We start from the raw sequence: 15,211 nt of genomic DNA, 5'->3' as shown, positions 1-15,211 counted from the left end.
ATTTAAGTGCGAATCGAGAGATACATATATATGGGAGCTATATATAAATCTAAACCGATTTTAATAAAAATTTGCAGATATGTTTTTTTTTTTTTTTTTTTTTTTTTTTATTATTATTATTCGTTTCTTTATTTTGCAATTATCATTTTAGTCCATAATTTCATACAAAATTAATAATGTTTGGTTTATATATATAAATATTTACAGTTCATTTGAAATTAATTAATTTTGCAAACAAGAAACAAGCAAGTTACTTTGACAATGGTTTTGAAAAAACCGTCAGTCGTAAAATAGAAGTTAATATCATGTTCTCGTAAAATTATATTCATTTATTAAGAATTCTCTGTACTTTGAACCAGATTTTAAATATGTGACAAGTTTTCTCCAGTGGTTTACATTACTGCCGTTTAAAATGTTTATTGTATCTTCTTCAGTTAATATTGGTGTTTGAAAGATTCGTATTCTGAACTCTCTCATAACTGGACAAACTCCCAAGAAATGGCGTATAGTTTCCTCTTCATTCAGATTACAAAGGGAACAATTTTTCATTTCATTCTCCGCGTAAAAATTCGTTGCATTCAAATGGACTAATCCGCATCGCGCCTTAAATATCCAAGATATTTCCTCGCTGGAAAAAGAATCAGTAAAGTAAAATTCTCCTCTAGTGTGATCTAAGAATTTATATATTCTTGACATGCTTTGTGATTTTTTCCTCAGATTTTCATTTATTAATTGTATTTTTTTATTATAAACAATATGTGAATTAAAAATTTTCCATTCATGTTCCTGGGAAGTATTTGGCCATTGGACGTTCAAATTTTCCGCTAGTGCTTTGACCTCCGTTACCCAGAATACTTCTTCCTGCAACAGCAATTTTGTTAGTATTTTTGGCAATCGATTTTCATGGTACTTGTACATTATTTGGTAAATGTAATGTAGATGAAGATTTATTGTGTATAAATGGCAATTTTCGACAGATGTCTCCAGCATCAACGCGTAATTCGGGGTGAAATTTGGTATTTTAAGTATTTTCTTCAGAAAGTAGCGTTGCAAATTATCAACTTCCTCAAAGTGAGAAAAGCCCCATACCTGAGCCGCATATATCAGCAGATATGTTAAAATCAGCAACAAAACGGTCCATGCCAAATTTTGTGTAGTTCGGTTGAAAATTGTGCAAGTCGGGTGGTACATATATAGGAGCTATATCTTAATCTGAACCAATTTTTACCAAAACCAATAGCGTCCGTCCAAGGGCCAAAAAAGTGATATGTACAAAAATTCGAAATGATGGGGCAACAAACGTCTGAAATTATTTTCTTTAAATTTTCAGAAATGGCGCATAACACTGATTTTCAGAAACGCCAGATATCGGAGATAGGTGGTGCGATTTAACCAAAATTTTGTGTGCTCTCTTATAGTAACTTAAAAACAAATGTTCGGTATCCAAATTTCGGATGGGGTACCTAGGGGGACCGCCCCACCCCCAAAACCTACCAAATAAATATATTGACCAATCATGACAATATAGAACTCAAACGAAAGGTATTGAAGATTAGAAAATGTATCTGATATCTAATTGTCGGACCGAGTCCAAATGGGGCATATTTACTGACCATGGCAATATTGGAATCAAATGAAAGGTATTTGCTAGTAAAATATCCAAATGTGAGACCCAGTTACTGGGGCGCCACCCCTTCCCCAAAACACCCCACAAACAGGACTTATTTATTGACCATGGCAATATGGGGCTTAGGTTGAAGCTATTTGAGTGTAGAATAGGAATCTGACAAATTTACGACCATATCAATATGGGGTTCAAATGAAAGGTCTTTGGGAGTAAAGCACGAATCAGATATCAATATTCGGAAAAAGTTTCTATGGGGCCACCCCAGCCCAATGACAACACCCAAATAGGAAGTATTTGCTGACCATTGCAATATGGGGTTCAAATATGATTCATTTTAGAGTAGGACACGAATCTGATATATATTTCCAAGGCCGAGTCACTGAGTGGCCGCCCCATCCCCAAAACCGGCCATGTTTGTCGACTATGGAAATATGTGGAAATGAAAGGTATTTGGGAGTAGACCACGAATCTGATATCAACATTAGAGATCAACTGTCTAGGGGACGACCCAACACCATAAAACCCCCCAAATAGGACGTATGAGCTCGCTAAGACAACTTGGGTCTTCAAGACAGTAGAGCTCGATCCTGATCGCTTTTAGGGTCCGTACCCCAAACCGGTCATGTTTGCCGACTATGGAAATATGGGGCTCAAATGAAACGTATTTGGGATTAAAAAACGAATTTGAAATCCAATTTCGAGGCCAATGGCAATATAGGGTTCAAATAAATGATGTATCGATATATGAGAATAGAGATGCTCATATATCTTTTCAGGGCTAAATGTTTGGAGGACAACCCCATTCCCCAAAACACCCCTAAATCGGGCGTATTTATCGACCATGTCGATGTGGGGCTCAAATGAAAGCTATTGGGGAGTAGAGCACGAAATTGATACCCACTTTTGTGACCAATTTTCTGGTGTTTTACCCCTTTCCCAAAATACCCCACAAACATCAATTATGTACTGACCATCGCAATATGGGGCTCAGATAAAGGTATTTGGGACAATGTGGGACCATATTTTTGGGGCTCCGCCCATTCCCCAATACACCCCCCAGAGGATAAAAATTTACCGACCATGCCAGTATGTCGTTTAAACGAAAAATATTTGAGTTAAGAAAACAATTTTTATAACCAATTTTGGGGTCAAGTGTCTGGGTAACCACCTCACCCCCGAAAACACCCCTAAATCGGACATCATGAAAATATTGGGCCGAAATAAAGTATTATGAAAATGGAGTACATCTAACTTCCAAACTTAAATGGCATTAAATTCTCCGAGTGAAATTCGTAGTCCAATAAAGATCAAATGGGATTCAGATAGAGGCACTTATATGGTTATACTGTTAGTCAAGCGGTATGCATGTACTATTTTCGTAGCAAAGTATTTCACTAAAAGATCTTTAATTGTCGAAAATAAATATTCAAATGATAATTTTGTTCCATATAAAGTAAAGGCCCGATTCAGCTAGTACCACATAAAAAATACAAATTTGCCTATGAACATTTAGAAACAGATTGAATTCTTCTGCTCTGTTCGATACAAGTTTAAGCTCAATGATTGAGAATGATATATGACCAATGATATTCGCCCAAAAGATGACACAAAGCCCAAAAACGATTTATTAAATTTCAGAAAGACAGAATAAATATCGCAAAAATCAGAATTTGGATTTGTATATTCAGAAATTTTAAATTTTAACACGAAAGGCCGAAGCGTTAAGCCTTGTTTTGGAGCGTCATTTTGCAAAAATGCAATAGCGCACATAAATCTCACAAAAGCAACACGGAAAGTTAAACAAATTTTTACTTTGGCGCATGAAAGCGAGTGTCATTCTGTGCTGCCACATGAGGAGTAGTGTTTTAAGTCGTCAAAGTTAAAAATTGATTAACTTTAGCGAGTTGATTTGTTGACATTTGTTTGCAGAGTTGAATTTTTAAACGCGACGCTCTTTAACCCGCTCATTCTGTTTTGGCCTTAAGGGTCGGTTGGTTGATAGTGGCCTTTATGATGTGGTTGGCTACATCGAGGGAAATTCGGGTGTGGGCATTTTCCCACGGCCCGCTTCTTGAGCTTCACGTAATAACGTGAAGTTGGAGTGCATACATGGAGCTCTGTGGCCATGAAGGTCCCCCTCTTTAGGTAAATTGAGTTAATAATATGATGCTGAAAGGACGGATTATCAACGCATCACAGGCAGAGGGGCCGATAAGGAAGATTGTGGGAGAATGGGTACAGATATCTCTTTGAGGAGTTAGCGAGATCGTGTGAAAAATTTCAAGGTCGTAGGTTCTCCGGGCTATAAAGTTAAAAAAAATTCAGACGGAATTATTTTTACAACAATCCCCAAAATACCCCTTGCCGGCAAAAATTGTTTAAAATTCGTCATATTTTTAGTAGCCTGTGGAGGCTACAAAATTTTTCTGCATGCGCTTAGGAGACATATGGAGCAAAAATTGCAAATTTTGCCCAAGAACATTCCACTAAGAAACAGGGGCATATGGAGTAAAAAACAAAAAACCCAAATGGGGGATCTGGGCTTTGTAATTTGAGAACTCGAGGGGTTTGCCAATTTTGAATTACATATTGCAACCGTTTCAGTTGACATACCTTTTTCAAATTTCACTTAACACGCGTCTACAATATGTTCTCTTCACAAAATAAATGAAACAAGTAAAAGCGTGCTAAGTTCGGCCGGGCCGAATCTTATATACCCTCCACCATAGATCGCATTTGTCGAGTTCTTTTCCAGATATCTCCTTTTTGGCAAAAAGGATATAAGGAAAGATTTTCTCTGCTATTAGAGCGATATCAAGATATGGTTCGGTTTGGACCACAATTAAATTATATGTTGGAGACCTGAGCGCCCTTTGGGGGCTCAAGAAGTAAAATAGAGAGATCGATTTATATGGGAGCTGTATCAGGCTATAGACCGAGTCAGACCATAATAAGAACGTATGTTGATGGTCATGTAAGGATCCGTCGTACAAAATTTCAGGCAAAACGGATAAGGTTATGAACTGATTTGAAACTTATTTGGGACAGCTATTGATTTAACAAGTAAAAAGGCGTTAAGTTCGGCCGGGCCGAACTTTGGATACCCACCACCTCGGGTATATATGTAAACCACATTTCATCAAAATTCGGTGAAAATTTCATACCTTATACTCATATACCTCATACCGATCTGAACTATATACGACACGGACGTCGAAAAGCCGAACATAAATCACTGTGTCAAATTTCAGTGAAATCGGACTATAAATGCGCCTTTTATGGGGCCAAGACTTTAAATCGAGATATCGAATTATATGGGTCTACATGGCAGCTATATCCAAATCTGGACCGATTTGGGCCAAGTTGCATAAACATGTCAAAGAGCCTAACACAAAGCACTGTCCCAAAAATTTCGGCGAAATCGGACAATAAATGCCTATTTTATGGGCCCTACACCTTAAATCGTGAGATCGGTCTATATGGCAGCTATATTCAAATCTGGACCGATCTGGGCAAAATTGAAGAAGGACGTCGAAGAGCCTAACCAAACTCTCTGTCTCAAATTTCAGCGACATCGGACAATAAATGCGTCTTTTATGGCCCCAATACCTAAAACCTAGATATCGGTCTATATGGCAGCTATATCCAAATCTGGACCGATCTGTGCGATATTGCAGAAGTATGTCAAGGGGCTTAACTTATCTCACTGTCCCAAATTTCGGCGACATCGGACAATGAATGAGCATTTTATGGGCCCAAAACCATAAATCAAGAAATCGGTCTATATGGCAGCTATATCCAAATCTGAACCGATCTGGACCAAATTGAAGAAATATATCAAAGGGCCTAACACAACTCACTGTCCCAAATTTCAGCAAAATCGGATAATGAATGTGGCTTTTATGGGCCTTATACCATAAATCGGAGGATCGATCTATATGGCAGCTATATCCAAATCTGGACCGATCTGAGCCAAATTAACGAAGGATGTCGATGGGCCTTACACAATTCACTGTCCCAAATTTCATCAAAATCGGATAATAAATGTGGCTTTTGTGGGCCTAAGACCCCAAATCGGAGGATCGGTCTATATGGGGGCTATATCAAGATATAGTCCGATATAGCCCATCTTCGAACTTAACCTGCTTATGGACAAAAAAAAGAATCAGTGCAAAGTTTCAGTTCAATATCTCTATTTTTAAAGACTGTAGCGTGATTTCAACAGACAGACGGACAGACGGACGGACATGTCTAGATCGTCTTAGATTTTTACGCTGATCAAGAATATATATACTTTATAGGGTCGGAAATGGATATTTCGATGTGTTGCAAACGGAATGACAAATTAAATATACCCCATCCTTCGGTGGTGGGTATAAAAATAAAATATGTTATGCAAAATTTCAGCCAAATCGGATAGGAATTGCGCCCTCTAGAAGCTCAAGAAGTCAAGACCCAAGATTGGTTTATATGACAGCTATATCAGGTTATGGATCAATTTGAACCATACTTGGCACAGTTGTTGGATATCCTAACGAAACACGTCGTACAAAATTTCAATCCGATGAGAATTGCGCCATCTAGAGGCTCAAGAAGTCAAGACCCAAGATAGGTTTATATGACAGCTATATCAAGTTATGAACCGATTTGATCCATATATCCAGATATATCCAATTATAAACTGATCTGTACCATATTAAGGTCGGATATCGTGAGGCTCGAAAAAACTCACTGTTTCAAATTTCAGCGAAATCGAGTAATAAATATGCTTTTATGGGCTTCAGTCCATTTGTCGGTAGACCGGTCTATAATGCAAATATATCTAAATATAGTCCGATCAGAACCATAAGGTCGGATGTTGGGAGGTCTTAACCTATTCATTATTTAAAATTTCATTCATTCAAAATTTCAATTATGGGATTCAGACCGTTTATCGGGAGATTGGTCTATATGGTAGCTACATCTAAATATAGTCTAATCTGAACCATATTTGGGTCAGTTGTCGAGAAGCCTAAAACTACTTACTGTTCCGATTTGAGCCAAGTTCCAGAAAAGTGTCGAAGAGCCTAACACAAAGCACTGTCCCAAATTTCAACAAAATCGGATAATAAATGTGGCTTTTATGGGCCTAAGACCTTAAATCGGAGGATCGGACTGGGCAGCGATCAGTAAATCAAATAATCAGTCCATTACGCGATTCTTTTAAGAATTGCGGACGTTGGGGGCTCAAGAAGTAAAATAGAGAGATCGATTTATATGGGAGCTGTATCAGGCTATAGACCGATTCAGACCATAATAAACACGTTGATGGTCATGAGAGGATCCATCGTACAAAAATTTCAGGCAAATCGGATAATAATTGCGACCTTTAGAGGCTCAAGAATTCAAGATCCAAGATCGGTTTATGTGGCAGCTTTATCAGGTTATGAACCGATTTGAGCCTTATTTGGCACGGCTGTTGGAAGTCATAATAAAATACGTCATGCGACATTTCAGGCAAATCGAAAAGGAATTGCGCCCTCTAGAAGCTAAAGAAGCAAAGTCCCCAGATCGGCTTATATGAAAGCTATATCAGGTTATGGACCGATTTTAACCATACTTGGAACAGTTGTTGGATATCATAGCAAAATACTTCGTGCAATTTCATTCAAATCGGATAAGAATTGTGCCGTCTATTGGCTCAAGAAGTCAAGATCCAAGATCTGTTTATAGGGAAGCTATATCAAAACATGGACTGATATGGCCCATTTACAATCCCAACTGACCTACACTAATAAGAAGTATTTGTGAAAATTTCAAGCGTGTATACCGTTGCCACCTTCTGTATTTGCAGTTTTTCAATGTCCATCTCCCAGTTGGAGTCTGATCGTACGTTTTCCGCCACACTAATATAGGTGAGAACTTTCGCGTTTGGGGTCGCTCTGCGGAAAGCCATTTGGACAAATGTTATATCGCCCAAATTCTTGCAAAGAAATGGCAAAAGAAATTATTTAACAAAACTTCAAATACTAACATTAAAGAGAAAACAAAAATATTTGCTTATTCGTACAAAAATTTTCTTTAGCATTATCTGCGATATCTCAGTTTATATTAGATAATCAGGTAATCAGGTACTACTATTTAAAATTGGTTACATTTTTTAGGGTAGCGATTGCTTGAAGTTTCAAAAACCAACAAGAAAAAAGCGTGCTAAGTTCGGCCGGGCCGAATCTTATATACCCTCCACCATGGATCGCATTTGTCGAGTTCTTTTCCTGGCATCTCTTCTTAGGCAAAAAAAATGATATAAGAAAAGATTTGCTCTGCTATTAGAGCGATATTAAGATATGTTCCGGTTTGGACTACAATTAAATTATATGTTGGAGACCTGTGTAAAATGTCAGCCAATTCGAATAAGAATTGCGTCCTTTGTGGGCTCAAGAAGTAAAATAGAGAGATCGATTTATATGGGACCTGTATCGGGCTATAGACCGATTCAGACCATAATAAACAAGTATGTTGATGGTCATGAGAGGATCCGTCGTACAAAATTTCAGGCAAATCGGATAAGAATTGCGCACTCTAGAGGCTCAAGAAGTCAAGACCCCAGATCGGTTTATATGGCAGCTATATCAGGTTATGAACCGATTTGAACCATACTTGGCACAATTGTTGGATATCATTACAAAACACGTCGTGCAAAATTTCATCCCAATCGGATAAGAATTGCGCACTCTAGAGGCTCAAGAAGTCAAGACCCAAGATCGGTTTATATGGCAGCTATATCAAAAAGTGGACCGATATGGCTCATTTGCAATACCAACTGACCTACACTAATAAGAAGTATTTGTGCAAAATTTCAAGCGGCTAGCTTTACTCCTTCGGAAGTTAGCGTGCTTTCGACAGACAGACGGACGGACGGACGGACGGACAGACGAACGGACATGGCTCGATCGACATAAAATTTCACGACGATCAAGAATATATATACTTTATGGGATCTAAGACGAATATTTCGAGTAGTTACAATCAGAATGACGAAATTAGTATACCCCCCATCCTATGGTGGAGGGTATAAAAATTGCAACGTCATCCGGAGGGTGGAATGTCACAACAAACAATATAAAAACACAGTTTTGTTTTTTGTTATCTTCAAGATATCGCCATCCTTAACTAATTTGAAACCCAGATAGGAAAGGCAAAAGTCGGGAGGTGCCGACTTTATAATACCCCACACCTACCCTATAGATACAAAGTGGGAGCAATATCTAATTCCGAACCAATGTTGGTGGACCTCGGCGGATGTTTTCGGATGAGTTATTAAATAATCCGTATCAAATTTCGAGCAAATATGTTCAAACTATAATAAATACTTTTGACAAATGACAACATTATTGCAAATTACCCAAAATCTGACGAACATATATATGGGAGCTACATCTAAATCTGAACCAATTTTGACCAAACTTCTTAGATATTGCGGAAGAAATCGAGGAAAGTGTTATGTACAATTTTGGCAATATTGGTCAATAAATGCGTTTGCAGTGGCTCTGGAAGTGAAAATCGGGCGTAAAACATATAAGCAGCTATATCTAAATATGAACCGGTTTCTATGAAATTCACAAGAGTCACAATAATGTCCTTGCTGTTAAGTTTCGAGAGATTGGTTAGACAGACAGACGGACATAGCTTAAACGAATTTGAAAGTGATTTTGAGTCCAATGGCATACTTATCAATGGGTCTATCTCTCTTCCTTCTGGGTGTTTCAAACAAATTCACCTTCTGGGTGTTTCAAACAAATTCACTAAGTTATAACACCCTGTAACACAGTAGTAGTTTAGGGTATAACGAGTAAAAGCAATAGCATTTGTCTCGATCTTGTCCCGGTATCTCATTTTAGGCCAACAAAAGATAAATGAAATTAATTTCTATTCTATTAGAGCTATATCAAGTTATCGTCCAATTCGGACCATAATCGAATTGAATGTTGGACACCATAGTAGAAGTTATTGTGTAAAATTGCAGCCAATTCGAATAAGAATTGCGTCCTTTAGGGGCTCAAGAACTAAAATAGGGAGATTATATGGGAGCTGTATCAGGCTATAGACCGATTTAGACCATAAGTTGAAGGTCATGAGAGAAGCCGTTGTACAAAATTTCAGCCAATTCGGATAATAATTGCGACCTCTAGTGGCTCACGATGTCAAGATCTCATATCGATTTATATGGCACCTACATCAAGTTATGGACCAATTTCAACCATACTTAGCACTGTTGTTGGAAATGATACCAAAATCCTCATGCAAAATTTCAGCCAAGTCGGATAAGAAAAGCGCCGTCTAGTGGCTCAAGAAACCAATATGCAAGATCGGTTTATATGGGAGCTATATCAAAACATGGACCAAGCCGTATCGATCCAAACCGACCTATACTAATAAGAAGTATTTTTGGAAAATTTGAAGCGGCTAGCATTACTCTTTCGAAAGTTAGAGTGCTTTCGACCGACAGGCAGACAGACGGACGTACAGACAAGGCTAGATCGACTTAAAATTTCATGGCGATCAAGAATATATATTCTTTATGGGTTCTTAGACGAATATTTCGAGGATTTACAAATAAAATGACGAAATTAGTACACCCTCATTCCATGGTGGATGGTATAAAAATACTACCAAAATTTATAACAAGTGAAAGTGTGCTAAGTTCGGCCGGGCCGTATTTTGGGAACAAACCACCATGGATTCTCCTTAAAATGTATACAAACTAAATTTAGTTGAAGGGCATAATTGTATTCTACATGCCAAACTTCTGTCAAACCACCAAAAATTAAAACTTCTAGGAACTGAACAAGGATAATCGAGAGACCGGTTTAATTAAATTTATTCTAAACAAAAAAAAAAATCAGCAACATTTTTTAAAATGTCAAAATTGTTTATATTATATTCTACAAAGACAAAATTTTGCTGAGGCCAGGGCTGCCCTAGAAGTATTCTTCTTTACTAAACAAACGCAATGAAATTCTTAGTAAAAAAAAAATTAATGAATTTTTTTGAAACAAATTATAATTAAATTTTTCTAAAATCAAAATTTCAGCGTAACATTCTCTAATGACAAAACTCAGCACGGGCCGAGGCTCGTGACAATGACAAAATTTTTTCCCAACTTTTTCTAAAGGCAACACTTAAATTAAAATTTTTCTAAAGGCTAAATTTTTACAGTCTTGCAGTGTAAGAAGGACATTAACGCCTTCTCTGAGGATGGCAAAATCCGCATTGTTTTGGTGCCGGGTCATAACGTAGTAAGGGGAAATGAAAGGGCAGACGATTTGCGGGTGAAGGATAAAGGACTGCCGTCAATAAACTTCGTTAACCCAAAGCCTTTCGGGTCGACGCAGTCCGAGTTAAGGGAGTGGGCGACGAATGCGCTTGCAACATTGTGGAACAGCGATACGGTCGGTAGGACAGCGAAAATTGTATGGGGGGATCCAGATCGTGAAAAGACGACACTATTACTGAAATGAAGCAAGAAGGAGGTCAGTATAGCTATTGGTATCATAGCGGGACACATAGGACTACGAGCTCACTTATGTAAAATTGGTGCGGAAAGTGACAGCATGTGTAGGGCATGCGGGGAAGATGACGAGACGTTGGAGAATTTCTTTTGTCATTGTCTGGCTTTCGTGTCTAACAGATACCGCCACTTAGGTGGAGTCACAATACCAGACATGAACCAATTTAGGGGAGTGGTATTGAAAGCAATTAAGGATTTTGTAAGTAGCACGGAATTCCTAACTTAAAATTTTCTTTTAAGAGGTTACTTTATAGTTTGTAGAGCGCACAACAAGCCGATTACTGATTTAGGTTATGTCCAAGTGGTATGCGGCGGATTTATATCTGCACCTTCTCTTCAACCTAATCTAAATTTTTACAAAAAAATTTCAATAAAATTTTTTTAACGACTAAATTAAAATTCCAAAAACGGAAAACTCTCTAACGACAACCTAACCCCAAAATTTTTTTTCAAGGATTAGTGTTTTAAGTAGATTTTTTTTATCCAAAATTTAAATAAAATTTTGCATTCTGCGACACTTTTTTTGCATGAACATTTTTAAAGTAGTTTTACTGTGCTTTTCTGTCCCAAACAATATTTTCCCAAAATTTTCTTCTATAGACAAATTTATATAAATGTTTGTAAAGACAAAATTCTAACTCATTACGTCTGACCTTCGATTTTGTTGTCCGATTTTGATGAAATTTTATAAATTAATAATTTAGAAAGTTTATATTGACGTAGCAATTCTTTTATACCCACTACCGAAGGATGGGGGTATATTCATTTTGTCATTCCGCTTGCAACACATTGAAATATCAATTTCCGACCCTATAAAGTATATATATTCTTGATCAGCGTTAAAATCTGAGACGATCTAGACATGTCCGTCCGTCTGTCTAGATATTGAGCTGAAATTTTGCACAGATTTCTTTTTTGTCCATAAGCAGGTTAAGTTCGAAGATAGGCTATATCGGACAATATCTTGATATAGCGGTATAAAAATTTAAAACTTACTTTCGGAATTTGTGATTTTCTTCCAAGAAAAACTTTTAAAAATCTAAGACGATCTAGACATGTCCGTCCCTCTGTCTGTTTGAAATCACGCTACAGTCTTTAAAAATAGAGATATTGAGCTGAACTTTGCACATATTCTTTTTTATACCCTCCACCATAGGATATACTAATTTCGTCATCGGGGTATACTAATTTCGTCATTCTGTTTGTAACTACTCGAAATATTGGTCTGAGGCCCATAGAGTATATATATTCTTGATCGTCGCGACATTTTATGTCGATCTAGACATGTCCGTCCGTCTGTCTGTCGAAAGCACGCTAACTTCCGAAGAAGTAAAGCTAGCCGCTTGAAATTTTGCACAAACACTTTTTATTAGTGTAGGTCGGTTGGTATTGTAAATGGGTCATATCGGTTCATGTTTTGATATAGCTGCCATATAAACCGATCTTGGGTCTTGATTTATTGAGCCTCTAGAGGGCGCAATTCTCATCCGATTTGACTCAAATTTTGCACATAGTGTTTTAGTATTACTTTTAACAACTGTGCTAAGTATGGATCAAATCGGTCCACAACCTGGTATAGCTGTCATATAAACCGATCTTGGGTCTTGAGTTCTTGAGCCTCTAGAGGGCGCCATTCCCATCCGATTTGACTGAAATTTTGCACATAGTGTTTTAGTATCATTTTTAACAAATGCCCTAAGTATGGTTCAAATCGGTTCATAACCTGATATAGCTGTCATATAAACCGATCTTGGGTCTTGACTTCTTGAGCCTCTAGAGAGCGCAATTCTTATCCGATTGGAATGAAATTTTGCACGACGTGTTTTGTTATGATATCCAACAACTGTGCTAAGTATGATTTAATTCGGTTCATAACCTGATATAGCTGCCATATAAACCGATCTGGAATCTTGACTTCTTGAGCCTCTAGAGGTCGCAAATATTATCCGATTTGCCTGAAATTTTGTACAACGGATCCTCTCATGACCATCAACATACGTATTTATTATGGTCTGAATAGGTCTATAGCCAGATGCAGCTCCCACATAAATCGATCTCTCTATTTTACTTTTTGAGTCCCCACAGGGCGGAATTCTTATTCGAATTGGCTGACATTGTACACAGGTCTCCAACATATAATTTAATTGTGGTCTAAACCGGATCATATCTTGATATCGCTCTAATAGAAGAGCAAATATTTTCTTATATCCTTTTTTGTGTAAGAAGAGATGTCGGGAAAAGAACTCGACAAGTGCGCTCCATGGTGGAGGGTATATAATATTCGGTCCGGCCGAACTTAGCACGCTTTTACTTGTTTGTCCATAAGCAGGTTGAGTTCGAAGATGGGCTATATGGGACTATATCTTGATATAGCCCCCATATGGACCGATCCGCCGATTAAGGGTCTAAGGCCCATAAAAGCCACATTTATTATCCGATTTTGCTGACATTTGGGACAGTGAGTTTTGTTAGGCCCCCCGACATCCTTCGTCAATTTGGCCTAGATCGGTCCAGATTTGGATATAGCTGCCATATAGACCGATCCTCCGATTTAGGGTCTTAGGCCCATAAAAGCCACATTTATTATCCAAGCACATATTATGTATCTCCAGATTTTCACTTTATGGGCCTTGGAAACGCATTTATCAACCGATTTTATCAAAATTTTGTTCGAATTTTGATAGAAATTCTTTATTTCAAATTTCAGCAAAGTTTAATTTCCGCGAATCAGCCTGAATATAAAAAGGTCGTATTTGCCACATTTTAGACTGTTGTAACTTGTTAATACCATATTCGTACTGTACTCACCAATGCCAATATATCTAAACTTTTTAAAACTTAGTGTAACAGGGAGCGGAATTTCCAATTCAGATAAAAAAACTTTGAAAACCCTTTTGCTTTTCCCGAGCCTACAGAATCATTACCTAAAAATTTCAGTAAAACGGTTGCGCAATATTGGAGCCTAAACTGAACAAACTTACAGACCAACAAAAAACCAAATAAACAAACCCCAATTCAATATTTCCTATACTACTAGGTACAGGGTATTATAACTGATTATTTATGGTATGGTCCAAATTTTAAAATAATTTATATTCTTTTTTATACCCTCCACCACAGGATGGGGGTATACTAATTTCGTCATTCTGTTTGTAACTACTCGAAATATTCGTCTGAGACCCCATGAAGTATATATATTCTTGATCGTCGTGACATTTTATGTCGATCTAGCCATGTCCGTCCGTCTGTCTCTCGAAAGCACGCTAACTTTCGAAGGAGTAAAGCAAGCCGCTTGAAATTTTGCACAAATACTTCTTATTAGTGTAGGTCGGTTGGTATTGTAAATGGGCCATATCGGTCCATGTTTTGATATAGCTGCTCTATAAACCGATCTTGGGTCTTGACTTCTTGAGCCTCTTGAGGGCGCAATTCTCATCCGATTGGAATGAAGTTTTGCACGTAGTATTTTGTTATGATATCCAACAACTGTGCCAAGTATGGTTCAAATCGGTCATAACCGATCTGGGATCTTGACTTCTTTAGCCTCTAGAGGTCGCAATTATTATCCGATTTGCCTGAAATTTTGTTCGACGGATCATCTCATGTTTATTTTGGTCTGAATCGGTCTGTTGCCTGATACAGCCCCATATAAATCTATCTCTCTATTTAACTTCTTGAGCCGCTAGGGGGCCCAATTCTTATTCGAATTGGCTGACATTTTACACAGGTCTCCAACATATAATTAAATTGTTGTCCGAAACGGACCATATCTTGATATCGCTCTAATAGCAAAGCAAATCTTTTCTTTCATTCTTTTTTCGCCTAAGAAGAGATGCCGGGAATAGAACTCGACAAATGCGATCCATGTTGTAGGGTATATAAGATTCGGCCCGGCCGAAGTTAACACGCTTTTACTTGTTTACTCTCAAACTTTGGAATCCCATATTGTCTGGTCGGTATACATGTGAGGCGCTACCCGGTAATTGACCCCAATTTTTTTTGGGTCACTTGTTTTTTTTTTTTTTTTGTATTTT

Source organism: Stomoxys calcitrans, chromosome 1, assembly GCF_963082655.1.
Source record: "Stomoxys calcitrans chromosome 1, idStoCalc2.1, whole genome shotgun sequence".
Classification (NCBI taxonomy): domain Eukaryota; kingdom Metazoa; phylum Arthropoda; class Insecta; order Diptera; family Muscidae; genus Stomoxys; species Stomoxys calcitrans.
The sequence above is the reverse complement of the archived record's forward strand: the minus strand, read 5'-3'. Positions refer to the sequence as shown.